This window comes from Amyelois transitella, chromosome 25 (genome assembly GCF_032362555.1).
Source record: "Amyelois transitella isolate CPQ chromosome 25, ilAmyTran1.1, whole genome shotgun sequence".
Taxonomy (NCBI): domain Eukaryota; kingdom Metazoa; phylum Arthropoda; class Insecta; order Lepidoptera; family Pyralidae; genus Amyelois; species Amyelois transitella.
Genome location: NC_083528.1, coordinates 2,814,671 through 2,828,702, shown reverse-complemented (window position 1 = coordinate 2,828,702; position 14,032 = coordinate 2,814,671).

The following is a 14,032-nucleotide window of genomic DNA, read 5'->3' as shown; positions in this document are numbered from 1 at the left end:
TACCGGGAACCACACGGCTCCGTATATTCGAAGAAATTTAAATATTCACTAAGTATAAAGCAAAAGCAATTTTATAACAAAAATAATAAAAAGCTATACGTGTCTGTGCATCATCAATTAAGAAAATGCATTATTTTATCTGCACTTTTAGAGTAGGCTACACGAGTTTAACTCAGTTTTGCAAGTTCAAATCATTTCTTGATTATTAGGGATCTGTATTTGGAATTATTTATATTAACTATATCTTACGTTACTGGCTGACTGACGGATCGCAAAGAACAAGCCAAAATATTGGGCGTATTACCTACTTTATTATATATATGAAAAACTAGTCAAAGAAGCCTAAAAAATATAATTAAATTCTTTAATTTTCAATTCTTTCATACACTTATGGAGCCAACAGAGACCTAACGTCTAAAAACGAAGATGCATTAATATCAAAACGCCTAAAATTAATATCAAATATACTATTCAAACTAGAAAAACCCGCGACTCCGTCTGCCTTATAGCTAAAACAGTTCATTTTGCGAATATTTTGGAAAATCCTCTTTTAAGACACCCCTAGACCACATACCTAACTTAAAATCACTAAACCCATGAGTGGGGACTATTTTGTTGTACGTCACTCTGTCACCTAGTGACAGAAGAGTGACCTAGTGAGTAGATGGGCTGGCGACCTGAATCTTTGAATCCCAATTCCAACACTAAGCCATCCAGCTAAACGTGGACATATGTCTTATGAATAGTATCTTAACATAAAACAATTATCCCTATATTCTAAATATATATGGAACCCTCAGTTTCACAAACACGAAACACACCTTGTGGTTAATTTTTCCATATCTTATTTGATTCTCGGAGTAGGACTAAAAAATCTGGAGATACGCTATGCAATAAATAATCGTAATAATAATTTCAAGTATTATAAAAATATACCTACGTTTGCTCAGTTACATCTCGATAAGAGATAAATGATACACAGAAACTTTTTAATTTTAATCAGTCGTTGAAAATAATATCAGTCGAAATCTTAGGGGCTGAATTTGGGCTGGAGTTTCACCTGGGTTAGTAGTATAAAAGAAAAAAAAGGAGGAAAAGATGAGAATACAAATGTAGTTATTGCTTTCAACTTTGGTGTGGTTTCATAGATTATATATTTTACAGCTAAACCTCTTTCTCGGGGTTTAAGTCCACATCAGTCCATACTTACCACGAACCCTGCTTATTTATTTTTATTTATCAATTTTTATATACATTTTATATTCCTTGGTTTACACGAGAATTTTCAATAGAATTTCGAATTGTTTTAATCAAGTTTTTAAGTGTTTTATTTGTTGCAAATCCTACAAATATTATTAATGCGAAAGTTTGTGAGTATGTCAGTATGGATGTTTGTTATTCGTTCACGCAAAAACTACTTAACCGATTACGATGAAATTTTGTATGTGATTAGTTAAATATCCAGAATAACACATAGGCCACTTTTTATCCCAGAATTTCCATGCGGACGAAGTCGCGGGCGGCCTCTAGTTCTATATAACTTACAAGTCTACTCCACAGCTGCCTCTGTTCCGGCACTTACAATACTTTATTACGTCGTCCGCGGCGTTCGTTTATTTGCGCGATCGGTCCGTACTGATTTAAACGTGTCTCAGACTTGGTTCATTGTGATCTTACACATGCCTAGATATGTACCAATAATACCAGCATAGTGTGTTACACACTTAACGACCTTAACATTCACGAAATAAAGATGAAAGTCCCGCATAAAATAGCCCTTTTAAACTTGTTTTATATCTACAATTTAATGTCTTGAATAGATGTAAATGATAAAGTAAATTGCCCTCGCATTGTTTTGTTGAGGGCTTTTTTTCATTTATTGATTATTCAGTTTTTATTCATTGATTTTCATAAATAAATTTATTAGTTGTGCCTGAGAGAGTCTACAAGTGCGAATCACCTACGTATTGGGATAATAGATGTTTAGGAAAGTTAATATTTTGTGAGTCTAAAATTTCGCTTTACTGGTAGGTATATCACACCTTTTCTTTTTAACATTTAGGTACGGGCGGATTCACTGGGCATTCCTATGAGTAAATAGAAAGTCATCAATCAGTGCAAGTTATAAACTACAATTATGATATTAGTGCCGTGTGGTTCTCGGCACCAATATGAAAAAAATAGGACCACTCCATCTCTTGTCCACGGATGTCCTAAAAGGCGACTAAGGGATATGCTTATTAACATGGGATTCTTCTTTTAGGCGATGGGCTAAGCAGCTATCAGTTAAACGTAGCCTATAAAGCTATATCTACCCCGCAGGGGATATAGACGTGATCATATGAATGAATGGACACATTACATAAACATTGGAATTCTACTTTTAAGGCGGTAGGCAATCTGTCACAATACCATCAATATGACCTAAGTAATGTACAACTATGGTGGTTTTTCAGTCTTCGCGAGACTATTGGCTCTGTCTACCCCGAAAGGGATAAATACGTGTTTATATGTATGTACGTTAACATAGAAATTATAATAGAAAAGGCAGATCATAAAATTTACCGTCACCAGTCGCGGAGCGTCCACAAATCGATACACAATAATCGAAACAAATCGAGTCTAGTCGTCGCGAATCGATTGCTCTTCGAAATCGATGTATCGATATGGGAATTAGCATAAATCGATGGGACTCGTAACTCGCGGGTCGGTTGAAAAGGATCTTTCTTCAAATTTTATAATCTCGAGCGATGACCCCGTCTATTGTTTCTCGCGAGGAGATTTGGTAGGGTGACCATAAGTGATGTATTTTTGACAAATCACATAAATTGTGATATAATCACGTCTTTCTCCCCGTACCACGACAGAGCCAACAGTCTTCACAAGACTGAAAAGTCGAGTTCAGCTGTAAAGTGACAGGTGGCTAGCCCATCGTCTACAAGAAGAATCCTAAGTCCCTTAGCCGTCTTTTAAGAAATCCATGGGAAAGGATTAGTCCTATTCTAAAGTGTAAGGAACCGCGAAGAAAGACGTCAAATACACGAGCAGAAGAAGACATGAAGTACCCATAAGTAAAAAATATATTCATAAGAATTTAATATTATAATTGTACGATCAAAAAAATCATATCTGGTCACCCTACAGAGCACGATATTCCGTCATTGTAAGGCTGTCATTGATCATTTTTCAAAAAACTACAAATTCCAGTTCAAATTGAATTTGGGTTGAAAAGGGCCAGTCGGGGTTTAGGTTTTTTATTTTGTTTTTTTTTTCCCCGCCAGTGTGTGCACGGGTTAGGAAATGTCAGATTATGGAGTTATTGAAATAATGAACTGGTTTTGGAAACCATGGCTGGTATACGTGTCCTGAATGTACTCTTTTATAAAGAACAAAGGAATCAAACATTTTATTTTTAAAAATATTATACGTAGCATTCATACATATAGTCACGTCTATATATCTTGCGGGGTAGACAGAGCCAATAGTCTTGAAAAACTAAAAGGCCACGTACCGATGTTTAGCTAAATGACGGAATTGAGATTAAAATAGCGACAGGTTGCTAGCCCATCGCCTAAATGAAGAGTCCCAAATTTAAAAGCCTATCCCTTAGTCGCCTTTTACGATCCTGTTCTTTTTTATATTTGTGCCGGGTAAACATCACATTATTTATTTATTTACCACATATTGTTATCACAGAACTACCACATAAGAAACTTAACTTACTAAATTGCAAATTCAATTAAATATAGGTATATTTTAAATCTGTAAAAAATGTCAGACCTTAGGTCAAATAAAAGTAACGTTTTATCTATTTCAAATTTTGTTGGGACTCCGAAGAATTGCACTAAATTATTCGATCAAACGTGAGAGATGAAAGAGAGAGAAGAATTAATAATACAGTCCCGTATATCAAAATAGTCTAACAAACCAAATGCTAATAAACTTACGAATTTTCTTTAAGGCGATGGACTAGCATCCTGACACCATTTGAATCTCAATTCCATCAGTAAGCCATACAGCTAAACGTGGCTTTAAAGGGTTTTCGAGGCTGTTGGCTCTGTCAGCCCCGTAAGGGATATAAGACGTAATATGTATGTAAGTCCCGTTTATAATAATATCTAATGTGATAATTCTTATTCTATTAGTAAATTAGTTCATCTAGATCTCTTGGACGCGTCGTAGTTATTTATACCTTGACAAAAGTGCAACAGACGCGCAGACGCACTCCAAAACAATGTTCTTATTTATAAGTAAAATATAAATTATATGGAGCATTCGATTCCTTAGCTGTACATATGAATTTTATGAATTGGGAATACGAGTGTAGTGGAGTAGCGATCGTAGAGAAACTGTAAAAAAATATATTCCTTATGCTAATATCATATTTATAAATAGAAAAGATTTTTTTGTTTGGAACAAATATATTCACATTCGATTGTAGATTTTAATAAAATCTGGTAGTCTAGAATTTCTTTACGGGCGTTTTATTTCTGGAATTTCTCACAGAAGTCAAGCCTCTCATCAAAGTCTAGTGTTAAGGAGAAAGTCTCTATGCGACATTTTGGCCACGAAATAGCTAGAACGATTTGTTTAAAATTTGAAAGAAATATAGTGAAGACCCCAAAGAAGTTAAGTTAAGAAGTAAGTATTTTTAGTAGCTTTTTGAAATTCATTCAACTCAACATTCGTTCAAAACCACTCATTCGAATTACAACGATCTAACTTAAGCTAAGTTATTGTTTAGGCTAATAATAAAGTAAAATTTCACATTATTGAAAAAATAAAGCCGAAGTAACTAACTACTAGTAACAGAAGTTACAATAGTACTAGTTATTTCTGCAAAGAAAACAACTGCGCGTGCGCATCCCTCGCAGCGCTGTGCCGGCCGCCAGCCCACGGCGACGCACATCGATTTATGCCGATACTTGATAATTAAAAACAATCCGCCATTTTACTTTTTGTCCTTTTATCCCCGTTTTTGTACGTCCCTCATTTGATTGTCTCGCTTTTGCGCTTTTTTTCGAACTCTCCGGGACAAATAAATGTAGAGTACAGAAATAAAGCTTCGATGGGATTTATATTTACGTGAAGGTGATTGTTGTCGTACAAGATGATATTGAAATGTATTGAGATAAAATTTTGTGGTGATGAAATCAGATAGGATCACTAAGACATTTGATTCCAACTACATCTTTGACAAGTCTTTTCCCGCTTACTGAAATAGTCTCTTAGTTCTGGCTCTTTTGATTGTGTTGTAATTAAAAAAGCTTTTCACTCTAAATACTTACATACTTTACATGACTTAATTTAGTATAAACCTATTATTGTTTATTACAGAACTTACGAGCCAAATATCAAGTCTCCAAACGGCGATAGACTACAGACTAACGGCAGAGATTTTTATATGAACTTAGACACAATCGATGCGCGGATGTAATTTACTTTAGTTTTCGTTTCAAATATGAAATGCAAAAAATAACCTGTTTTTTTCTCTTGCATACTACTATATCGATACTTTTTACGAGTTTACAGTTGAGGTGGTGAGGTACTTACTTTAGTTTATTAATATATTTTTATAAAGCACCCCACCTATATTACTAAATTTTTTGACATTTTTAAGCAAGAATCCGTTAATATAAAACGAAGAATAGGTACGTAGGTATCTATAAATGGTTGTGATGGATGCTGAGGATTGAAGGAGGAACATTTTTATTCTAAAAAAATATTATCATCTAGCATTGTATCTGTGTACTCTATGTTTTGTGTGTCTCAGACTTGCATTAACCCCGCGATCTTTCTCATTGTGATGTTTTCATTTATAATTTATATTTTTTGAGTCGTTTCTGTTTCTTTTTGGCGGGAAATTGGATTCTTTCGTTTCGAATCAATGGGTACAAGTAGCTACCTTGCTTTTGGGAATTCTACCAGTGATTTAGTTATTTCGAATGTAAATATCGTTTAATATAAATTGAGCAACTTTAAATGGTAATTAATAAATGAACACAATCACTTAAAATTATACTAAAACACTCATCATCATACATACATACATATCCCTTGCAGGGTAGTCAGCTGTTTGGCTTAAAGATAGAATTATTCAAATAGTGACAAGTTGTTAGCCCATCGGTTTAAATAAGGATCCCAAGTTTATAATTATATAATAATATTTTATCATCATCATTATTATCTAATCGGGGATCGAACCCATGACTTTAAATTCTCAGATTTTTGGAAGAACGTTGCCACTACACTGTCAATTTTAAAACTCTTAATAAATGACAAGCTAGCAATTTGAATCTCAAACCCATTTCTATCATTTAGTCATGTGTGGTATGCACTTTAGAATTTTTAACTCTTTTTTGTATTAAATATATTTTTTCCTTTCTACGCAAGTCGTAAAAGGCGACTAAGGGACTAGAAACATTTATCTGGTGCAATCTTCCCTGTCATGGTCGGGGAGGTCAGACGGGAGTCGCTTGTGTTAAGCGTTTCCGGTTACATCTTCAGGGCTGTATGGTGCCCGGGGGTCCACTTTCCGACGGTTTTTCTTTACTTTGTCTGGTCATCGACCAACCCCTGACGTCAAGCCTGGGCCGATCCAGAATGACCCTAGTTATTGCTATATAGAAAAGTTAGGATTTCTAACATTATAGTGACAATATTGCTATGTATGTATTATTGTAAAAGTCCTTGTCCTCTTTAAAACCTCTTACAGCATCAACGGCAAAGTGATGGAATGGGACTTTATTGTATTGTACAAAATGTAAACTCTGATTATTGCTATAGCACTAATGGAGCCTACAAAAGCTGCATCAATTGCGACACCGACATCTGACATCTATTATAAGGTCACAAACTAATGGCCTCATTTAAACCGTTCCAGATAACGAACTTGTATTGTGCAGCACATTTATTTCTAACCAAAAATCAATATTGACCCCAAACAAAACTAAATTTTGCACTTTTTTAAATTTCGGCACAAAAACCCGAGTACAAAAAGCGGTCCAGGTGCAGTGAAAGGGTTGAATGCTATTCTCCTCTCTTTCTCGCGGTATACAAATGTTTTCCGTCTCGCTCTATAACCCTTTGCAAGAGGGTGTATTTTTTTGGGTCAAATCTCGTATTTTCTCATTGATTTTTTAACATAATGAGATATTGTATTTCGGTCTTTTGTTGAAATTTTAAAATTGAACCGCGGGTTTAAATCATTTTGATGTGGCGTCTGCTGTGTAGTTTATAAACTAGAGCGCGACGCATCTGCTAGAGATTAAACTGGGCTTTGTAGCTGGATTTAGGCAGTTTGGCTGCGCATGCGATTTCTTAAAACATAATTCTTTATAACTATTATCACGAATACAATCCATCCATCCCTTCGAATGTGGTCAGAAATAAGAATGGTAAATCAATGTCACTAAAAACAAATACAAATACCTATACCTACTAAATAACCTGACTTTTAAAATGTTGAGTCAGTTGTCAGTTAAGTCAAATTCTTAATTTTATAATAATAGACCCAACTAACGCGACGTGGGAGTATGTATAAATTATTTTTATTTAAATTAAACCTCTTTACGCGAATGAATAAACAACTCGAATTGGGCAAGTAACGGCCCCGGCATGACTTGCAAACGGATTGTCTAAGTCTGACGCCTACGTGAAGAAAAAAAAATATAATTAAACAGTAACATAATTGTGTAATATGCCCGCCATCTTCCGAACATCTGGTATTGTCAACACACCTGAGAACGCCACTAGTATAGCTGTCACTGTCGATTCAAAAGGTTTCGGTCGAGATAGAATAGGACGGAGGTATGGTAATCACTGTATGTGGAAGTGACAAAAACTCTTGCTTCCTGTGACTTTCATATCATTTGAAAAAGGAGTAGATAGTATATGTGTTATTTTAAGATAAATTGAGTTACCATAAACAACGAGCTATAATAAAATTCAATTAACATATGTACTTAACTCAAATACTTACGTAATCACGTCTTTATCTCAAGCGGGGTGGACAGAGCTAACAGTGTTGCAAAGACTCGAAAGACCACAATCAGCTGTATTGGCTTAATTATGGAATTGAGATGCGAATACCTGGTGACAGTTGGCTCACCCATCGCCTAAAAGAAGAATACGAGGTTATATTACTTTCACGAAACTCATGGGAAATAGATGAGTTCTTATTCTAAACTTTCGGAAGGAATTTTCGTCACTTATGCCACGAAGATAATATTGAAAGTCTAAACTCTAAAGGGAAATTAAAGTAAGCAACAGGTGCCAATCAAAATGTTCTCGCATAAATAATGCCGCAAAGTTTGTCTGGAAATCGAAAGAAAAAGTAGATAAAAATTTATCTCGATACATAAAAGCATTCAATAGAAGTACTATGACGAAATAGTTGAAACATTATCAGATTTTCCACATACTACGTCTACGAACGTTTTGACGTATTCCATACAACGTAAACTTTTTAAGAATTCGAAAATAGAATGTTTTAAGTTTAACCCTTCCATATTTGACAAAAAAGAGTTTTTATATTTAGAACACGACGCGAAGCGAATGAGAATAGTTCTTTTGAATTTCGAAACAGTTCGAAAATGTATAAAGAACTTCGAAATGTGGATTAGAGTAACGGGCTAACTAGTTCCTTTTTAGTCACCCGATGTTGTATGATGAATAAATAAAATTATATTTTCACTCTGGAGTACTTTATGGCTGTAACTGCCAACGCTTTGCAAATGCTACGTGTGTCAACAGCTATGAAGTAGGATAGTACGTACTTATTCGCACGTTTCTTAATTAAATATTCATAAGATAGTCTTCATTGATGTATATAAGTTTTATTTATGTTCTGATTAACTAAATACATATATAAAAATAAGTAAGTATACCAAGGTTTTGTCTTTAACGCGCTCTGAGTTTTCACCGATACGAATCAAATAAAATAATTAAAAATAGAGGTTTGTCAACCATTTTTCTTTCCGCTTAAGGAATTCTTAATCCGGTTTGCGCTGCATTTACATAAAATCATTGGAATATGCAATCCGCGATTGTGCTAATGGGTGAAATGTATTAATTTACTTTAACCGTGCCTTTCCATAGTTTAAAACCGTATCACGTCTAGCGGATACTAGACAGACTAGGTTGTGACTCAATGATAATTAAGTAAGTAAGTATATCGCATTTGAAGAATTAATAATGATATTAATACAAAATAGATACCTACGCAACCCATCACTGTTCTATGGTAGATTCAAATATTATAATGTACTGGTAGAATAGTCTAGAAAAGATATGAAAATTGTTTTGGACCGACAGATTCAAAGTAGAGGTTGATTAACACGCATAAAGCTTAAAGTTACTTTGCGATAGGTAATTTAAGCTTGGTTAGAATTTCGGTAGACACATTTGAGTTTCAATTATCTGACTTTAAAAGAACGATGTGTCTGTTTTAATATTTACGGTTCTAGACAGTAATTAGTGAAAGTTGTGAATATTTTATATATAATATGTCATTTGAATCTCAATTCTATCATTAAACAGCTGAAACGTGGCCTATCCATTCATTTCACAACTGTTGACTCTGCCTACCCCGGGTATATAGTCGTGATTATATTTACGTATGTGAATAGTATTACGCATTTTACTTTAAGATTATTTTTATTCAATCGTTTTTTTTTACGTCATATTCAACATTGAATTGTAAAATGTATCAAACCAAAGTTGTGATTACCGTTATCTGAAATCTTCTAAAAAATATCAGTTGTTTGTTCACAATGTAACCCTTTGAATGTGAAAAGGGGTAGTTTCGGCCCGTGAAAAAAAAGTGTAAGCAACGAAGTAATATTTTGACAAAACTGCAGAATCACGTTACAGCCCGGTGCGGGATAAAAAAAAGAATAAAAAGACACATTTCTTGGCTTGTGTAATGTATAGAATTTGATCGTGAACTTTGTGAGATTTTATCTATTTCGACGTTGGCACAGCTTTTATTTTAATAAGCTGACATAATAAGCATAAAAATATATATTTTCAGTGATATAATTTTAGTAAAATAATATCATTTACTATATTTTTATGTAGTGTAGTGTACTTTCGTATGTACAATAATGATATTACAAACAAACAATAATATTAAAGAACATTGAGTAAATTTGGGGAGGCCTATGTTCAGGGGTCTACTTCCAACGGCTGATTGAGTAATTATACTCGAAATAAAATGAATTTAATTATGTCCCCAAGATCACTAGAACCATCACTACTAATACTATATCATAATAGGTGGCATAAACATTTTATTAGGTAATTTTAGGTAACTTTTGCAGAAGTTCTTATTAAAGTGTTAGTTGTATATTTTTTTTATGAAAATGCAAAACCAAGAAAACTAAATACCATAACAACTTTAAGCATAAACATAATACTATGTATACTATACTATACTATACTATACTATACTATACTATACTATACTATACTATGTATAGGACTGCTCCACCTCTTTCCCATGGATGTCGTAAAGTCCTAAGGAATAGGCTTATATACTTGTGCTTCCTCTTTGATGGGCTAGCTACCTATCACTATTTGAATCTCAATTTTATCGTTGAATGTGGCCTTTCAGCCTTTGGACGACTGTTTACACCGCAAGGGATATAGACGTGATTATATGTTATGTTATAATATACTAAATTTATTTGACAAAACTGTATCAGACAAGCGTTCAATCCGCAGAATACACAATGTGTTTGGCAAAAAGCCTACAGCCCTACAACAATGACAGATGCCTTTGCGAGCGAGTTACTAATTTCATTTTTACTTCCCTCAAAGTGGCGTGGCTCGGCAAAAAAATGTCCAAATCAAAAATGTGACGCGCGACCGTTTAATAATTTACGAAATTCAAAAATTCGAAATATAAACAAAAGTGACTTTTGTCTGTTCCTAAACTATGTCGGTTATTTTGCGCGGCAAAAATTTTTATTATTTTCATATTTGGAATAGCTGTGAAAGAGACGGGTGTGCGATTTCTTCCATTCAAGCGATTATGTAGATTGTGTCGCGGGACACACGTATAGCGCAAGCAATTTCTTTTCTTTAAGGCTTTATTTATTCACATCAAAACGTGTGCATTCCATTTGATTTCATTAGTTTTACATCCAATAGCTAAATAGATGGTATTTGTTGTCCACTAACAAATAAACTCACGAATTTATATCAAATAAAGGCTTGAAATTTAATTTTAAATAAAACCAGTTTGATGCTATTTGTGTTGTACTCAGACTTTATAATTATTGCCAGACATTTTTTGGGAATTGAATAGATAAAACAAAGTTCTAAGTAAGTATGTTTATTAAAAGTCCACAGACTCCACATATTAGTCCATATAATATCATATTAGCTCGCTTTCCCCGACAAACATAAAACAAGTAAAGCTTCATAGGCACATGTTACGAATTGTTCAACTGCTTGGTGAACAATTAGTACCTATAAATTTTTTTCAAAAATAAGTCACTGTGATTAATTAAAATTAATTAGTAAGAAAACCAAAGAGAACATTCACACAACGGGTCGCCTTTAACCAGCTTCCAATTCCAAAAATATTCTTGACTCTATATTTTTAACTCTATTTTGTTCTATCATTTTATTTTAAATCTAGAATGTCTATAGATTTTGTCACCAAAAGCCGACTACACAAAAGATTTCCAAATGAATAACTTCACACATCGATAGCCAATTAAATCCAATTATTACTTACTTCGTCCCGACTGGTTTCCGAAACCCCCGGTTTTTGCGCACCGTAATTTTCGGAAAATTCGCGCGCGCGTTAGCCAAACTGTAATTATACCTATTCTGATCGTATTCTGTTTTTAGACGGATACTGGACATTGCCGCGGGTACGCGATTGGGCGGCGCTATTGATGTTAACATTCGATTTTTGAAATTATATTTTTGTTTCGCATTGCGTGCGTTTTACTTAAAAATTAATGTTTTGTTGTAAGTAGGTTTCAAACATCGACGGTTTTGTTGGTAATGTTGTCTCATTTGGTAATTACATTAGATATATTTATATATGTTTATTTAAATATCATGCTATTTTTTTAGACTAGAGGACGCCCGCGGCTTCACCCGCGTATAGCCAAATCTACCGTTAATTTCCGTTCCCGCGGAATCCTTTCTAAGTGAATGCACCCCTTGACTACACAAGGACCCTACATACCAAATTTTTATTTCTACACTGAGCAGCCTAGACTATGCGTTGTCTGTCAGTCAGTCACTCATAAAAGTATTACAAATAAAGATTTGATTAATATGTAACCTACAAACAAAACGAAATTACTTGACCTTTATTTGAAGCTGTTTTTCCAATTTACTCATACTTAAAAACATATTTTTTTATAAACCTATTTAAAATTTTATATAAAGGTGAAATAAATGAAATTAAAGGTATATTATTGATACACGAGTTAAAAACAAATCTAAGTCATTAAAAAAATTGCTTGTAACCCAAAAATGCCTTGTGTGACCCACCTGCAGAATCTTAATACGCGCAATACGGAGCACAATGAAAGGCCAGGACCCTCGCCCTGTGATCATCCGCGCAATAAAAAAACGCTGACAATTGCACAAAAAAAACGGGAAAGATGCCAAAGGTGTCTCAATTTTTATAAAAAAAAAATTGCGACGAGGTTAAGACCCATGGGAAAGAGTTAGATACGCTTTTTAAACGCCCTTTCCGAAGTCTTCCGTATTTTTTTACTCGTCTAACTGTTTAGAGGGTACCGTTCTTTTTATTAAAAAAAAAATCGACGAATTCACCCCTTTTAGGAAGCGGGATTCGTGAGATAATACTTTTTTTACAATTTTTCTCGTTTTGATTTATAACTGTTTGCAGTAATTTGAGACTTATGGATATTGTAGGAGACCTTTAACGGTTTTGCACAAAGGCGCTGTGTCATCTGGTTCTTTTGAAAAGTTGTAAAATTTATAGTAACGGCTTTTCGGACATTTTAATGCGTTCCATTACGGCTAGTTATCCCATCACTGTCGACATTAACCTCGTCTCTGACCTTCAATATTAATAATTTGACTATATTCAGTAATAAATATCATATTATAATACAAGATTAGTTATTAATGGTCAAAAATGTACACATATCGAACTTTTTTGAGGCGTCTCTTTCGTCATTGTTGTTTTTCTACATCGCGCAATCAGATTCCATTGTCCGCGGTACACAATCGTGGCTAAGATGCCCCTTTTTGACCATCTCGAGCAAAAAACAGCAAAAAAGGTCGGCCGGGGTCAGGAGTCGATCCATTCAGGGCTAAAGGGGTCACTATTTCTTCGGTCTATTTTACAAAAAGAGGTCAGTTGTGTATTGAATTTGATATGCTTGCGAAAGGTGTGATTCCAGAAATGTGTTTCTTTTATTGTAACTTGATACGTGTGTGACCCCGGGTCAATTCGAACCAACTAGCATTGTCACTAGCCGCAGGGTTAAGAATGTCAATTATTCAATAAAGAAATCAAATGATTGTGTGATTTTACGGGTAGATTTTATTTTTTTATTGAAGTATTTTAATGAGTTAAATTGTTGGATAAAATTGATACTTTTGAGTTATTGATGTTCGTATGAATAAATACCTATACCTATATCATAGGTATTTTATTTCTCGAATTGAATTTTTATCGAGCTGCAGAGCTTATCCGGTGGTGATATGATTCAACGGTAAAGTGCCTCCTCTTAAAATCATTTTTGTGGACTACTTCATGGTTTAGGTGAAGGTTGAAGACAAGAAGCTACGGTACTATTATGATGACTGATGTGAGAAGGAAACATCGCGAGGAAACCAGCACATTGATAAATCTGGATGTGTCAACCATAATCAATCATGGATTAAATTCATGTAAGCATTGTGGAGATCAGACGGAGGTCTCATCGTGTTAACCTGACTAACCCAATCAGGCCTGCGTAACCCCTGGCTGCTCTTCAGAGAGGAGAGGATCCAACCGAGACTCAATTCCCAAGTAAAGATGATGTAT